Source organism: Polypterus senegalus, chromosome 5, assembly GCF_016835505.1.
Source record: "Polypterus senegalus isolate Bchr_013 chromosome 5, ASM1683550v1, whole genome shotgun sequence".
In the NCBI taxonomy this organism is placed as follows: domain Eukaryota; kingdom Metazoa; phylum Chordata; class Cladistia; order Polypteriformes; family Polypteridae; genus Polypterus; species Polypterus senegalus.
This window is the reverse complement of record NC_053158.1, coordinates 143,083,919-143,098,377: the sequence shown is the minus strand read 5'-3', so window position 1 is coordinate 143,098,377 and position 14,459 is coordinate 143,083,919. Positions and strand designations below refer to the sequence as shown.

The window sequence follows — 14,459 nt, the reverse complement described above, 5'->3', positions numbered from 1 at the left end:
CACTGGGTGTAACGAGGATGGATAGGATTAGAAATGAGTACATTGGAGGGTCAGCTCAAGTTGGACGGTTGGGAGACAAAGTCAGAGAGGCAAGATTGTGCTGGTTTGGACATGTACAGAGGAGAGATGTTGGGTATATTGGGAGAAGGATGCTAAGGATAGAGTTGCCAGGGAAGAGGAAAAGAGGAAGACCTAAGTGAAGGTTTATGGATTTAGTGAGAGAGGACATGCAGGTGATGGGTGTAACAGAACAAGATGCAGAGGACAGAAAGATATGGAAGAAGATGATCCATTGTGGCAACCCCTAACAGGAGCAGCCGAAAGAACAAGAAGAAGACGACTGTCTATGTTCATCTATTTGTATCAATGTCAGGTTTTTATAGCTTGTATATTTGCCGCCTAGTAATAAAACTGAAAGTTAGGCAGAGCCATGCCACTTTCTGCCTTAGGTCTTTATAGGGTCGCCCTTTGGGTATGTGGAAGTTTTGAATTCCAAATAAATGAGGTTATGATTGAATCTAACTTCTTAAAAATAGTCATTAATGTATATTGGAATGCTTTGAAATAGAAAAAGAAGGCTGAGAAGGATATGCATCTTGACAGTTTAATTCTTCCAGCTAAAGTGAGATGGAGGGTAGACTAACTATGTAAGTCTTGCTTAAGTTTTTCCATGCAGACAGCAAAATTTTGTTGATAAAGAGTTTTATGTTTACTTATGATGTTTACCTCTAGATATTTAAACTGATCTGCAATGATAAAAGGGAAGGTGTCCAATCTAATATTGTGTGCTTGAGAGTTCACTGGAAAGACAGAACTTTAATTCAGATTAATTCTGAGACCAAAAATCTTTTTAAAATTCTGTTTGTGCTATTAGAACTGCAGACACAGTATTTTGTAGATCTGATATATATAGTATCATATCATCTGCATATGGTGACATTTTCTGTTCAAGTCCTTCTCTGTGTGGTATAGTGGGTCTGCGGCTTCCGAAAAAAGGTTGGGTTTTTAAATCCATATAGCCGTGTTATTTTCCGTGGGCGCGGTTGCACAACTGCGGGAAGTTAATGAGGTGATTAGAGCGAGTCGCACCTGTACGTGTGGGTGTGGTCGTTCTTGTTTGCCTCATTGGCTTCCTGCGGTGTGTAATTAAGACGCTGCACCCACGGAGGCGTGTGTGTGTGTGTGTGTGTGTGTGTGTGTAAATTTATAGATAGATGGATGTAGACGAGGGTAAAAGAAATCGTGGAGGATGAGAGTGGAGGAGATAGGTTGATTGAAGTGGATGCGGTAAAAGTACAGAAAACAGCAGTTTAGAGGTTACGATCTGGCCAACTAGAAGGTGGAGAGTTTTGATTGTTTTAATAAAAGCACTTTTTCACTTTTGGAAATATCCCCTGGCTTTATGAGAGATTTGTCCCCATTTGTCAGCTCATCTCGGTGACATTACTGACGGTGAAGGGTTCAAGGGCTCCCAAACAGCTGATGGGAGCATGGAGCTGAACCTGCATCATCACACTCTGGTAAACCCCTTTATCTCATTTCGACAGGGAACTGCCAGGGGCTCAATGGCGATTGCAAAAAGCAGTGATGACAAGGGGCATCCTTATCTAGTACCACATTCTAGTTTGAAGTAGTCTAAAATAATGTTGTTGATACAAACTGAAGCTTCTGGACTGGTATACAGTAGTTTGATCCATGCACAAATGTTTGAGCCAAATCCAGATTTCTCCAATGTAGTAAAGATGCAGTTCCATTCAACCATATCAAATGCTTTTTCTGCATCCAATGATAATAATATCTCCGGGGTGTTAGACTTTCTGTGTGTGTTACATTAAACAGGCGTCAAAGATTGGAAGCTAAGTGTATGCCTTTAATAATTCCAGTTTGGTCTTGTGATGTTATTGAAGGAAGCACTTTCTTAATTGTTCGAGCTAGGACTTTGGAGAGTATCTTAACATCATTATTCAAAAGTGAGATTGGATGCACATTGTAATAAATTCTTATTTTGCTTAGGAGAAACAGTAATTAATGTTTGGTGAAAACTAGAGAATTTTAGAAGAATTTTATTGTCTCTAGCTTCTGTAAATGTAGCTAATTTTAGGAGACAGAGAAACAATTTATGAGTGAAAGAAAAAAATCCTCTAGTGACAATTTCCAGATTTGTTGAAACTGCTAACCTTTTCAACATCACAGTTTTTCATTCTAATTTAAAAGTGTTCATTTTTTTATGTATGTCAATTTTTGTATATTATTTTTCACAAAAATGCATTTCATGACAAATAATCAATTGGACACTTAATGCAACTAATGCAGGGAAATTTCACATCCTCTCCGTGGCTTCCTGGTTTCTTCTAGAAATTCCAAATTACTCCTACAAGGCCAAAAAAATTATGGCATATAGATTTTTTTCCTGTCTAGTACCACTATAAATATACTATGGTCTGAATAACACTTTCATAAATCAAATTGTATATTTACTACAACTTGCTAGTAGTAGTAGTATTGTCACATGAACAGATTTTAGTTAAATTCTTATTTGCATGTCCAACCAAGATGCAACACTCTCTAGCTCTATGATAAACAGCAAAGCATTCAAATACATAACAATAATTTTAAATAATAGAAGGGACAAAAGTAAAAAAAAAAAATAATAATAAACGAGTATTACAAAACAAAGAGACATTAAAGCATTAAAAGGGAAATTGTGTTTTTCAGGGTTCTAAACTCTAAACACCATATCAGATATTTGAAATACAGTGGAACCTCAGTTTGCGAGTAACTTGGTTTCCGAGTGTTTTGCAAGATGAGCTAAAATTTTTAATAAATTTTGACTTGATAGATGAGTGAGGTCTTGCAATACAAGTAGTATGGATACGCTTTATCTGCTGAGCGTCATGTGATCACAGTTGAGCTGATGGTTCTGCTCGTGTGTGTCTCTCTCTCTCTCTCATGTGTGTGTCTTTCTCTCTCTCTCTTGCATGTGTTTGTGTGTGTGTCTCTCTCTCTCTCACGTGTGTGTGTGTGTGCGTCTCTCTCTCTCTCTCGCGCACGCATGTGTCTGTGTCTGTCTGTCTGTCTGTCTCTCTCTCGTGTGTGTGTGTCTCTCTCATTTGCGCGTGTGTGTATGTGTGTCCCTCTCGCATGTGTGTCTGTCTGTTTGCAAGTCCCCGTCTTGCGCCCCAAAACATGAAGCTGAGTCTCAATACTTTAACAACACCAGCTTTATTCAGCTTGAAACAGCAACAGTGCGGTTATTTATTGTAGCGGGATCTGCCACTCTCCTATACACAGACACAGCAGTCGGGCAGGGTCGTGGCCAAGCAGTACTGTGCCCTGTGATTTTATAATGTTCCTTGTTCCTTGTATCACCCATCGACGGCAGGCGCTTATAGCATGTCAGAGATCTTTTCGGATACGCTTTTGCGGCGAACTGCTACAACGCTGGCAGACTGCAATTGCTTTGGGATGCTCTTTCGCGTGTCCTCCCGTTGGGTGGAATCCCGTAAGAGTTTAGAAACTCACTCTCACCAGCCATGATTCTTTTCGAAGGTTAAGTGCAGGTTAATTTGTTTTATGTATTTTTACTTTATATTTTGTATTAATCATTTTTATATGAGTAGTTTTGGGTTGTGGAACGAATCATCTGAGTTTCCAGATGCTTTGGACTGTGAGCACATTTCCTGAACGAATTATGCTCGCAAACCGAGGTTCCACTGTATCTCTTTATTATTAAAGAAAATCTTGAGACGATGCAAGACTATTACCAAGAGATTTTTTGAAGTTAGTAGAGGGGGTCCCGCCCTCCTCTCAAACATTTCCAGTTAACGGCCCACGGCCAAGGTCCTCTCAAGTCTCATTGTTTTGTCAGACACAGTTTTTGAGCTCTCAGCTCTTATAAATTTTTACGTTTTCTTCACTTTAAGTTCCCAATAAAAGAAGACTTATTATGTCCAAATCTTATTAAAGAATTTTATCCCGAAGGGTTATCAACAGAGGAAATGAGTACATGGGCAATCCTAGCACCGAGAATCGATGAATTAAAGTGAAAATTGTCGATCAGTTACAGGGCAAATTGGTTAAATGCATATCAATAAACTATGGTGAAAGAGTTGGTGATGATGGTGCAGAAGATGAAAACATCAACTTACAATATCCAGTAGAATATCTACAACCGTTAACACCGCCCGGTTTTCCACCGGCCAAATTACTGTTGAAAGATGGATGTATTGTAATGCTATTCCGTAATTTATATATGAGTGATGTACTATGAAGTTGGACAAGATTAGTTGTATTGAAAATTGGTTGAACATTTCTAACATGTAAAATTTTAACAGGTGACAAGAAAATTAATGTAGTACATATACTGTAGATAATATTAGACACGAAAGGAGATCTTGATATGCCATTCGTATTAAAACGTTTATAGTTTCTCGCTAGAATAGCTTTTGCTATGACAATTAACAAATCACAGAGACAAATACTCGAAAAAGTCAATTTATTTACTAGAGAGAAAGAAACACTATTCACTCACGGGCAGTTATACGTTGCGTTATTACGATGTAAGTCCAAACAGGGAATCAAAATTGAGTGCGATATTGAAGAAAAGTTAATTCCAAATATTGTTTTTACTGAAATTTTACAGTAAAAGTGTAAATTTAAAAAGTATTTGCATGTTAATTTCAAAGCCAAACAGAACGAAAACGTATAACGCAACGAACACCACTATTGCAACATGAAACATAATTTTCTTTCAATTTATTACATTTTACTGTTTTTTACTATGGATATTTACTCACTGTAATGTAAAACAGTTAGTTCTACTATGCATATGTAACAATTCCCATGAAAATAACAATCTGTTTAAACTGTAGATTTGCTTCCCCATACACAAACGGCAGAGCCATAAAGTGGCTAGCACGTAGCGCCCGTCCGGGGTTTGGCAAGCCAAGCAAGCAGGGGGCAGAGCTCCCTAGTATTCAAAAGAAACAAATTAAAACAGCAAAATGTATTCTCATTGCAAACGTTTTTCTTTTTTTTCTGTGAAGGCATTGAATTACAGTGTGTTACAATATACTGTAAAATAAAGAGTCCAGAATGTAGTTTAACTAATACCTGTCTGCATGAGAAATATTCAAAACTATTACATTTATTGATATTCAAGTGATAATAGCAGATAGAAGAAATGTGCTACACACTATACTGGACTCTCTTGATACCACACTGGTGAAATTTGGAATGACAATTAATGTAAAAAACATTGGAGAGAACACTGGAAGTAGTAGTTAATAGAAAGGTGTCTGAACAAGTGTATCTGTTTAACATTTTGGAAGCATAATCACTGAAAATGGTCATTGCAAGAAATAAGTCAAGAACTTCAATTGCCAAAGAATCAGTTAACAAAAGAAAAGCTCTCCTCACCAGCAGAATAAACACCAAATTTAAAAATTCAATGGTAGAAGCACAAGTGTGTTTTTTTTACTTTAAGGAGGAGACTTTGATGCTAAGGAAAGTGGGATATAATTTTTTGGAAACATATGGGGTGTGGTTTTAGCAAAGAATGGAGAGAATAAGTTGTACAAAAGTAATAAGTAATAAGGAGATACCAAAAAGAGCAGGAGAGATAATGACTGACTAGAATAATATGAATGAGACAGGGGAGTTGGCAAAATGTGGATTATGCAAAAACAGCCTAGCATTAGTTTTTGTTTTCTGGCAAATTAAAGATTCCAATAGTCTTCTATTTAGCAGCAAGATTTACACATTGTTCAAGAGACAAATATAACAAATTTCAATTTGTATATAAGTAATCAGAAACCAGTATGTTCAATGCAAGGACGTGATAAATTTTGAGCAAGGAGCAAAACAATTCCAAGAATTCTGTTTTTTTGTGTTGAAATGCTTTGTGCTGATACTTAATGTAAAGAGGGTAAAGGGACAAAACATTGTATATGGTGAGCAACAGGTGAGAGAACAAGCTGCCTAAGTGTTTGGAACTGTTTCTTAATCAAAAGACTCTCTGTTATCCTTCATGCAGTCTTCAAAGGTATATTCATTGCCAAAGTTGGCATGTGCTAGAACATATCAAAAATATGACATACCCATGATATTGTAATGGAATGGATGAAAACCAGAACTTCACTGAATTTTATTATCAAATATCACAATTTTATTGTGCTCAGCCAAATTAGACACCTTTTCCTTCTGGATAAATCTTTTACATTAAATATTCTTTAGGGAATATTCAACCTGACCTAAAAGAGGCATTCTCAGAATAATAACAAAGGATTTATTTTCAAAGTTTTTGACAGCCAAAAGTAATTAACTTGGCATGGATGATAAGCATATTACTTTTGCTTACCTGCAACTTCAAAGTGTTTGTTTTAGCTTGAATGTGAAACATTGTAAGCTATTAATCTCAGGGAGTGAAACAGGATTATCAGCAAGAAAAACATAAGCAGAAAGAAGCCACTTTAATATGGATATTTATTTACTGGAGACAACAGTGGCGACCTGCACCCACTATCACCTGATCAAGGCACCATGCAGTCCTTATAATGATGGATCGAAGGCCAGATGTCCACATGACCATCATCATCCAATTCTTCCACGTGAAGCCTGAAAACCTTGAGAACTGATTTAGATCATTTATGTTAGGTAGAATGTCCAGATGAGGTTGGGCAGTCTCGTGGCCTTGGAACCCCTGCAGATTTTGTATTGTTTTTTTTTTTTCTCCAGCCCTCTGGAATTTTTGTTTTGTTTTTTTCTGTCCTCCTGGCCATCAGACCTTACTTTATTCTTTGTTACTTAATATTGCCTAATCTTATTTTTCATTTTTTTTTCTTCATCTTGTAAAGCACTTTGAGCTACATAATTTTAATGAAAACATGCTATATACATAAATGTTGTTGTTGTTTTATTGTGACAGATATAAAAGAGATACAAGTGGAAGTGCCACTAAGTTGTAGTTTCAGCATCTGGTAATAAAAACAGCTCATTATTCACAAATTGTTTATCCTGGCTATCTGTTTTGGAATGCTGATTAAACTTGTAATTTAAATCCCAAGCTGCTTTTTTCTTGAGAATTTTTTGTACCTTGCATGGCAATTCAGGCATTTAAAAATGAATACCAAAAAAGGATACACATTTTTTATTGTTCTAAATTCTCTACTGAGCTTCACTTGGGTATAATTTAGTTTAATAACGTTCTTTTTTGGTTTCTTCTCAAAATTAAAAAGTCATTTATATCCATGAGGTCATATTCTGTTATTTATAGGTTTTTAGGATGATACTGTATATTGTGCTATTTTATGACAACACAATTATGTTTGTCTTTATTAATTTTGGTTTGCTTTTCCTGGTTTACATTGATGTATAAACTGAAATATACAAAAGAAAAGTAAGATTTGAATAAGGTAGGTTGTAACACTTTTTCATTATTTTTAATCCATAAATCTGTGAAAAAATATTTGGATTTAGCAAGAAAATGTCTAATCAATACACAGGATATGGAAAAGGTGTTATTTTTTTGCAGAACAGTCTGTTTAGGGACTTGCTCCAACTTTAAATCCCAGAATTCCTCATGAGACAAAGGAAGTAAACAGCCAGCTGGAAATAGTAAACCGGAGTGTACAAAAGAAAAAACACAACAAAATAAACAGTTGGCTGAACAACAAAACACTACCATCCACATGACAACCTTAGCAAGGACCCATATACAGGAAAGAAATATTACAATAATATGTGCAAACAATAAAAAGGATCGCAAAAAGCCAATGGGGCAAAACAAGTATAAGCTGCATTTTTTGTTACATTAATAAACATAAAAGCATAAGAGGAATAACTACTTGAAATTCTAATATTTCTTGAGAGTGTGCACACTGCTATTATATTTCATAAAATGTTAATTTTTTTTCTATGAAATTAATGCTAAATGAAAATTAGTCTATTTTCTAAGAGATTAGTTAATATCTATACATTTTATCCATCTTTTAGAAGAATTGTTGAATGCAATACACAAAGAAATAAGTAAAGAAAAATTAGCCATTTTAGCTAAATCAATGACAGAATCATTATAAGGTGTAAAAATTATTTGATTCCAAGTTAGTCTGTCAAAGTGCCAATCACCAGGGCAAAGACTGAGATGCCTGCTTCTGTGTGTAATTTTAAGCAAGCTGAAGCCAATTTGCTCACACCTAAAGACATTAATGTGATATGCCATTCAGCATTGTACAAAAACTAAACTAAATTTTAGGTAAGTTCTTAACAGTTAACTGAAGGTCGCAAAACATTCTGAAATGTATTAGTTTACTTCAAGACAATGGAGTAAACTTAAATCCACAGAGGCAACATAGTTGTGGAAGACCTCCAAAGCAATACCACAGAGCAACAAGACAATTTATAAAGAGTCTCTTGAGTCAGCTGGTGTCCATGTTACTATTGCAATAATATATGAGTCAAGCTGAATCACAGTGAAACTCAAAGTAAAATAACTGCAGAAAAAAATTAAAAACTATACTGCAGCTGGTTTGCAAAAGAAAATCTGGAAGACTAAGCAGATTTTCTGAAGAATTTTCTCTGGACAGATGAGTCTAAAGTTCATCTTGTTGACTACCAAAAAAAAAAAAAAAACAAATAAACAAATAAATTAAAATGTATCCAACTTTAAATGGTATTTCTATAACAAAGAGTAGGTATCCACCTTGTAGTGACTTAGACTGCCTGGCTTACTTGAGGGGAGTAGCCCAATAGTCAATTAACATTTATACTGTACATGACTGTTTAATAATAGGCTAAGGGAGTTTACTATCAATGTCTGCTGAAAATGGGGATTTGCCATCATATGTAAATAATAAGCTAAAACCAATCATTTCAAGAGCAATTGTCATGAGAAACACTTGTGATGATTAAACTATATTTTAAATCAATTTAATGGTAGCTTGAAAAAAAAGTTATTAATTTCTATCAAAAACATAAACATTTCTGGGTGTGTTCAGACTTTTGACTGGTAGTGTTTATATAAAGTGATGGATAGCTAATAGCCTCAAACGTAGGTCTTTTCTACTTAATCAATTTTAATAATCACTTAATAACTTGTTGTAGCTGATTTGTATTATTTTTTCACTTCATTTCTGAATATTAAATTTAACCTGTAAAATTTTTACACATCAATGTAATAATCATATGCATGTACATTTACCTATGCAACTTGGAGCGTATAGATTTCATAATGGCACAATTGTTTTCTGTAAAATGGAGAACTGTTAGTAACATTTGAATCATTTGCTAAGGGTCACAAGTTGAGATGGTGGTGAAGAGTGAATCACCAACTTGTCCTTCACAGTCCAACCCTTAAGCCACTAGGGAATACCACCTGAAAAAGAATGTATTTTGCAATTGAATTGCTATATTTAGACATAGTGTTTTCCTAAATGACCTAATATAACCAGAAGTCAGTTTACACTGTACAGATTCAAACGTCGTATATAGGGCTTATTGACAAAAGTGTTTTTTTATTGAAAGTGAGTAACAATTTCTTTAGAGACACAAAATACATTATCTTTAAAATAAAAAACTAAAGTTGACTAAAAGTTTTTTTTAAAAACAAGACACATACTACAGAATGAAAAAATACCAAATGTAGAAACTAGAAAAAAGAAAAGACTCATAATCAATATGAGACACACAAAGGCCTTTCATTAGGAGGGTAATTTTAATGCAAACCTTCAGCTCTTAAGGAAAGAGCAGAATAGCTGTGCTTAAAATCTGTTTATCAGTCCTTATATCTTAAGAATTCTGACAGATGCCTTCCTGGTGACCCTATAGCACCCACAAGGGAATGAGTACAAGGGCTGCTCCAGATCAAGCCCCCTGCATTCCTTCTGTAATTAGGTTCAGTATGGGGTCTAGATATAACACCCATGCTAAACCCACATGCTAACTGTCTCCAGAGGCAAAGAAATATACATGGTGATTTCTGCACAGAATCTTCCACTGCTGGTGAGATGTATATTTCAATAGGGTCCTGAGAAATGTGAATACTTGTGAATTTCCTCATGGGCACAGCGTGGTAGATGAATGACACTCTTACATTGATAATGGGCCGCTACTCTTGCATTAAGCAAAAGAGGAGATTCTATTATTATCGTAAAGACTATATTTATTAAGTAACCAAGGTTAGAAAAACATTTTCAACTTTTTCACTGTATACATTGTCTAACAGAACAGTAATATGGTTTTCATCTAGGTATCATTAAATCATATTAGTTCAATGAACACAATGGTCAATTTGTTATTGCATAATTTGACAATACTACTTTAGGACATATACTGTATGTCAGATATAAAACGTATTGTCTTCAGGTGGCTGAAAATGTGTTATTTACCCTCTGTTGGAACAGTGGCCAATGCAGAGGGATAAACAGCAACTACCTGCTATGCCATGATCCAAACCTTAAAAAGGAATACTATGTTCAGTTAATATTGTGTGTGGAGCTGAACAGTATCCCAAAGTGTTTTATATGAATCACAACGGAATTGTATGGGGCACAATATCCATTCAATAGAGTTGCAAGCTCAGAGATAAATACTGAAGAGATGATGGCATTTGAACTTCACGCTTTCAAGGGTGGCCGCTGGGCCACACTGTCTACCTAAGGATTACATCTTTTATACTTCTGACACTTATAAATAAAGTAAAAAAAATTATATGAGAAAGATGTTCATGTCTGAACATCACTCTGTAGTGTGCAAGCAAATGTAATCAATAATTAGTATGTCACTGTGATTTATGGTATGAATAATTATGCAGGCAGACATGTTTTTTTGCTATATCCACCTATATACAGGTACATATTTATCTTGCATTTGTGCAGGGATGAAAACATATTTTACCTTGAACATGTATTAGGAAAAGTATATTACTTAATGCGGGCACTATACATGGATATTTTTTGAACTATAATGTATCGTAAAAATTCATAGACAAACGTTTCCACATGACAGAGCTGAAGGTCAAGCACAACATTTTTTTTTTATAAGCAAGAACTTGCCAGAATGTCCTGGTAACAGAAACAAAAACAGGGAAGAACCATTTACTTGCTATAAAAAATATTCCATATTTAAAAAATATTCCAAATATTTACAATTATACATAGGATAGCCACCATACAGTACTCCTTGCAGACTATCTATCTATCTTTATGTTTTAACATCTCAGACTGCTATTCAGAAAAATTGCATTCAGCCGTTAAACATTCTTCATCTCTGAACCAAGCCACCTGGGCAAAGCTGAAGAGCCAAAATACTTGCCCATGTTCCTTACTCTGATGAGGGTGACAAGATGCTCCTTGCCAATAGAACTGCTAGTACAGTATAAGCAAAGTTTCACCAGTATTATTACTTCACTGCCTGTGTTTGAGGGCTTGCAACTGAATATGGAAAAAAGTACCTACTTTTTTTATATACTGTGCCTCTTCCCCAGAAATACACACTATGTTATAACTGTAACAATGTTTGATTCCTCTTAGTAATTAATTAAGGGGATTATTAGGGCTATTCATAATTGAAGATAAAAAATAACAGATATTGAATGCTAGAAGATATTGTTAAATTGCCAAATCCAAAAACAGCTTGTTAAGGAAGACTAAAGACATATTCAATTCATTTTATTATTCTAATGTTGCTAAATATGTGTTTTATGCATATCTACGTTGCTAAAAGGTAAACATCCCGCAAAACCATATCATCACTTTAAATTATTAAATGTATTTCTTCTTGAAAGAGAGACTAGTAAATATGTTGATTCATTTATAATTTGTCATGAAAAGTCAATATCAGCTTTTGCAGATTAATGCTGCACTAATAACGGAGAATGTTAGATGAAACTTTATTTGTTGGACATATTTAAAATACAAGACAACATTACATTTCAAAACATTTTATGTGTAAGCTCCTCATAACAATACTTGTGTAAGATACAGTACAGAAATCCTCTTAATATACAAAGGTCAGTGAGTATTAAATACTTTAACCAAAGTCATATAATTTGCTTTTTCATGGTCACAAAGATTTGGTTTAGCTTGTGTTGGCCATCCACGTTCTGAACCCAATTATTTCAATACAGGAAAAGGGAAGATGTGCACAAACACACACACACTAAACTTCAATGAAGCAGCTTCATGAGATGGATGGATTGTTCTTACAAATGGAAAGGTGGCAAAGAGAAAAGTCAAAAACCTAAAATATGATACATCAGAACAATATTTCTTCAACTGGTTTTCTTGTAAGAAATACCTAATTGCTAGGAAATCCAGTGACCATTGTAATTCAAAAGTTAAAGGTATCTAACTCACCCTAAATGATCACAAATCTCTCTATTATAATAAAAAAATCTTGGGAGAAGAGACTTTTTATGCTGCAATGAGATGTGATCTTTTGAAGAGAGACACTTTCACGTCCCATGAGACGAGACTTTGTGCCAAGAGATTTAACCACTTCCGGGGCCGGAAACAAAAGACAAAGAGTAGATGACAAAGCAGAATGTCGTAAAGAATTCAAAAATGTTGGCGCAATACACATGCAGAGCAGGTTAGAGATAATGGAAGTACGAAAATTCAAAAGTCTCAAATAATGATAATAAAGATCACATTAGCGCAAACAAACAGAAATTATTACTCAGTGAAATAACGGAATAGCGAGAAGAGATCAAATATATTGTTTGGATTTAAACTTGTAGATCGTCTAATTTGTGTTGCCATCAGGGAAAAGTAGTGTTTCTTCCCAATGAAGAGGCGTATCAGCGAGAATTAAAAGATTGGTTGTTTGGTGAAAGTGAAATCCCGCAAGAGAAAATTTCAAGAAAATACTTTATGCAAAGAGATTTGAAAAAGACCTGCCCACATCTAAAACATTTACAACCACGCACACGGTTCAATCATTTCTCATTTGTGTGAATGCTATTGTCAGACACAGTTTGTGTAGAGAGAAACAAATGATATTCAATCTCGGGCAGTTATACATTTCATTGTCATGATGTAATTCCAAACACAGAATCAAAATTCAATGTGATATTGACAAAAAGGTTAAAGTGAAAAGAGATCGAATATATATGGACATACTGTAGGTGATATGACAGAAGTATGTAGATATTGTTTGGCTTTAAACTTTAAGTCAGAGACTAGTAGATCGTCTAATTCGTGTTGCCATCAGGGAAAAGTAGTGTTTCTTCCCAATAAAGAGGCCTATCTGCGAGAATTAAAAGTATTGTTGTTTGCAAGGGGCGGAGATGCTAAATTCCTGGTGCGTAGCGCAGGCAGGGGAGTTGGCGAGTAAAGCAAGCAGGGGGCGAAACCCCCTAGTAATGAATTAAAATATTCAGGCTTGGACCATAGTTTAAATCACAGCTACAGTATATAGACTGTTATCCTCAGTATGTTGCTGTAAATGTGAAAGGATGCTGTCACTTTACTGTAAGTTGAACAATTAATAAAGATGTACTTCTTATATATTTGCTAAATAAAACATTTTAATAGTAAACACTGATATGGTAACAAATGACACATTGAAATAAATAAAATGAAAAGTACAGTGAACTAATAAATACACTAATAAACTATATCCTGCATGACGGATGGCCAGGGCTCTTATATGGCTGGGACACCTTCATAAAGGAAGGGCTAGGGGAGCAGATAGGCACAGGGCACTGCCTTCTCTGAAGAGCTAGATGGAAACCCCCCTGGGTTGCAGCGGTGCCTAGGATTCCCACAGGACTCGATGGGAGTTGGAGTTTTGCATAGCCTTGTTGGGTTCCATGGGGGCCGCCAGAAGGAATTGCAGAGCCCTAATTTGTTAGGCTTCTGCTACACCTGGGAGTGCTTCTGGACCTCGCTAACAAGCCACCTGGAGTACTTCCAGGTGCAGCATAAAAGGAGCCATTTGCTTTCATTTAGGTAGCCAGAGAAAGGAGGAGGAGGACGAAGCTTGCTAAAGAAGGAGTGAACGTGGAAGGAGATAGAAAGAGTAAGAGAAAGAAAAGAAGGCAAAGTGCTGTGTGATGCATTATTTGTGCATATTTGCTTTACTGTACTTTGCATTAGTGGGAAATGAAGGGAAAGCATTTCCCACACCAAAATATAGCCGTATGTGTGGCTGGACTTGTGCCTGGTGTCTGTCTGTGTCGGGTGTGGGGAGCTGGTGTGCCCCCTGGTGGCCACACCTGATATGTGACTTCCTCATAGATGATGCTCTTTGGGGAGTTCAAACATTCAGAAAAGCACATGTTTTCTATTATTGTGTTTTTTCCTTTCTGTAATTTAAGGAAACCAAGAAACAATCCATTAGTGAAAGAAAACAATAACCCTCTAGCGACAATTTCCAGATTTGTTAAAACTACTAACCTCTTTAACATTATGTCTTTTCTTTCTGATTTAAAAGTATTCATTTTTTATGTATGTCAATTTTTA

General features: G+C 35.5%; 1 protein-coding gene across 1 annotated transcript in view; it reads right to left on the bottom strand.

Moving 5' to 3' along the window:
• Nucleotides 1–14,459, bottom strand: part of gmds (GDP-mannose 4,6-dehydratase) — an 861,801-nt gene that overhangs the window by 64,715 nt on the left and 782,627 nt on the right. The gene's annotated exons all lie outside the window — the stretch shown is intronic.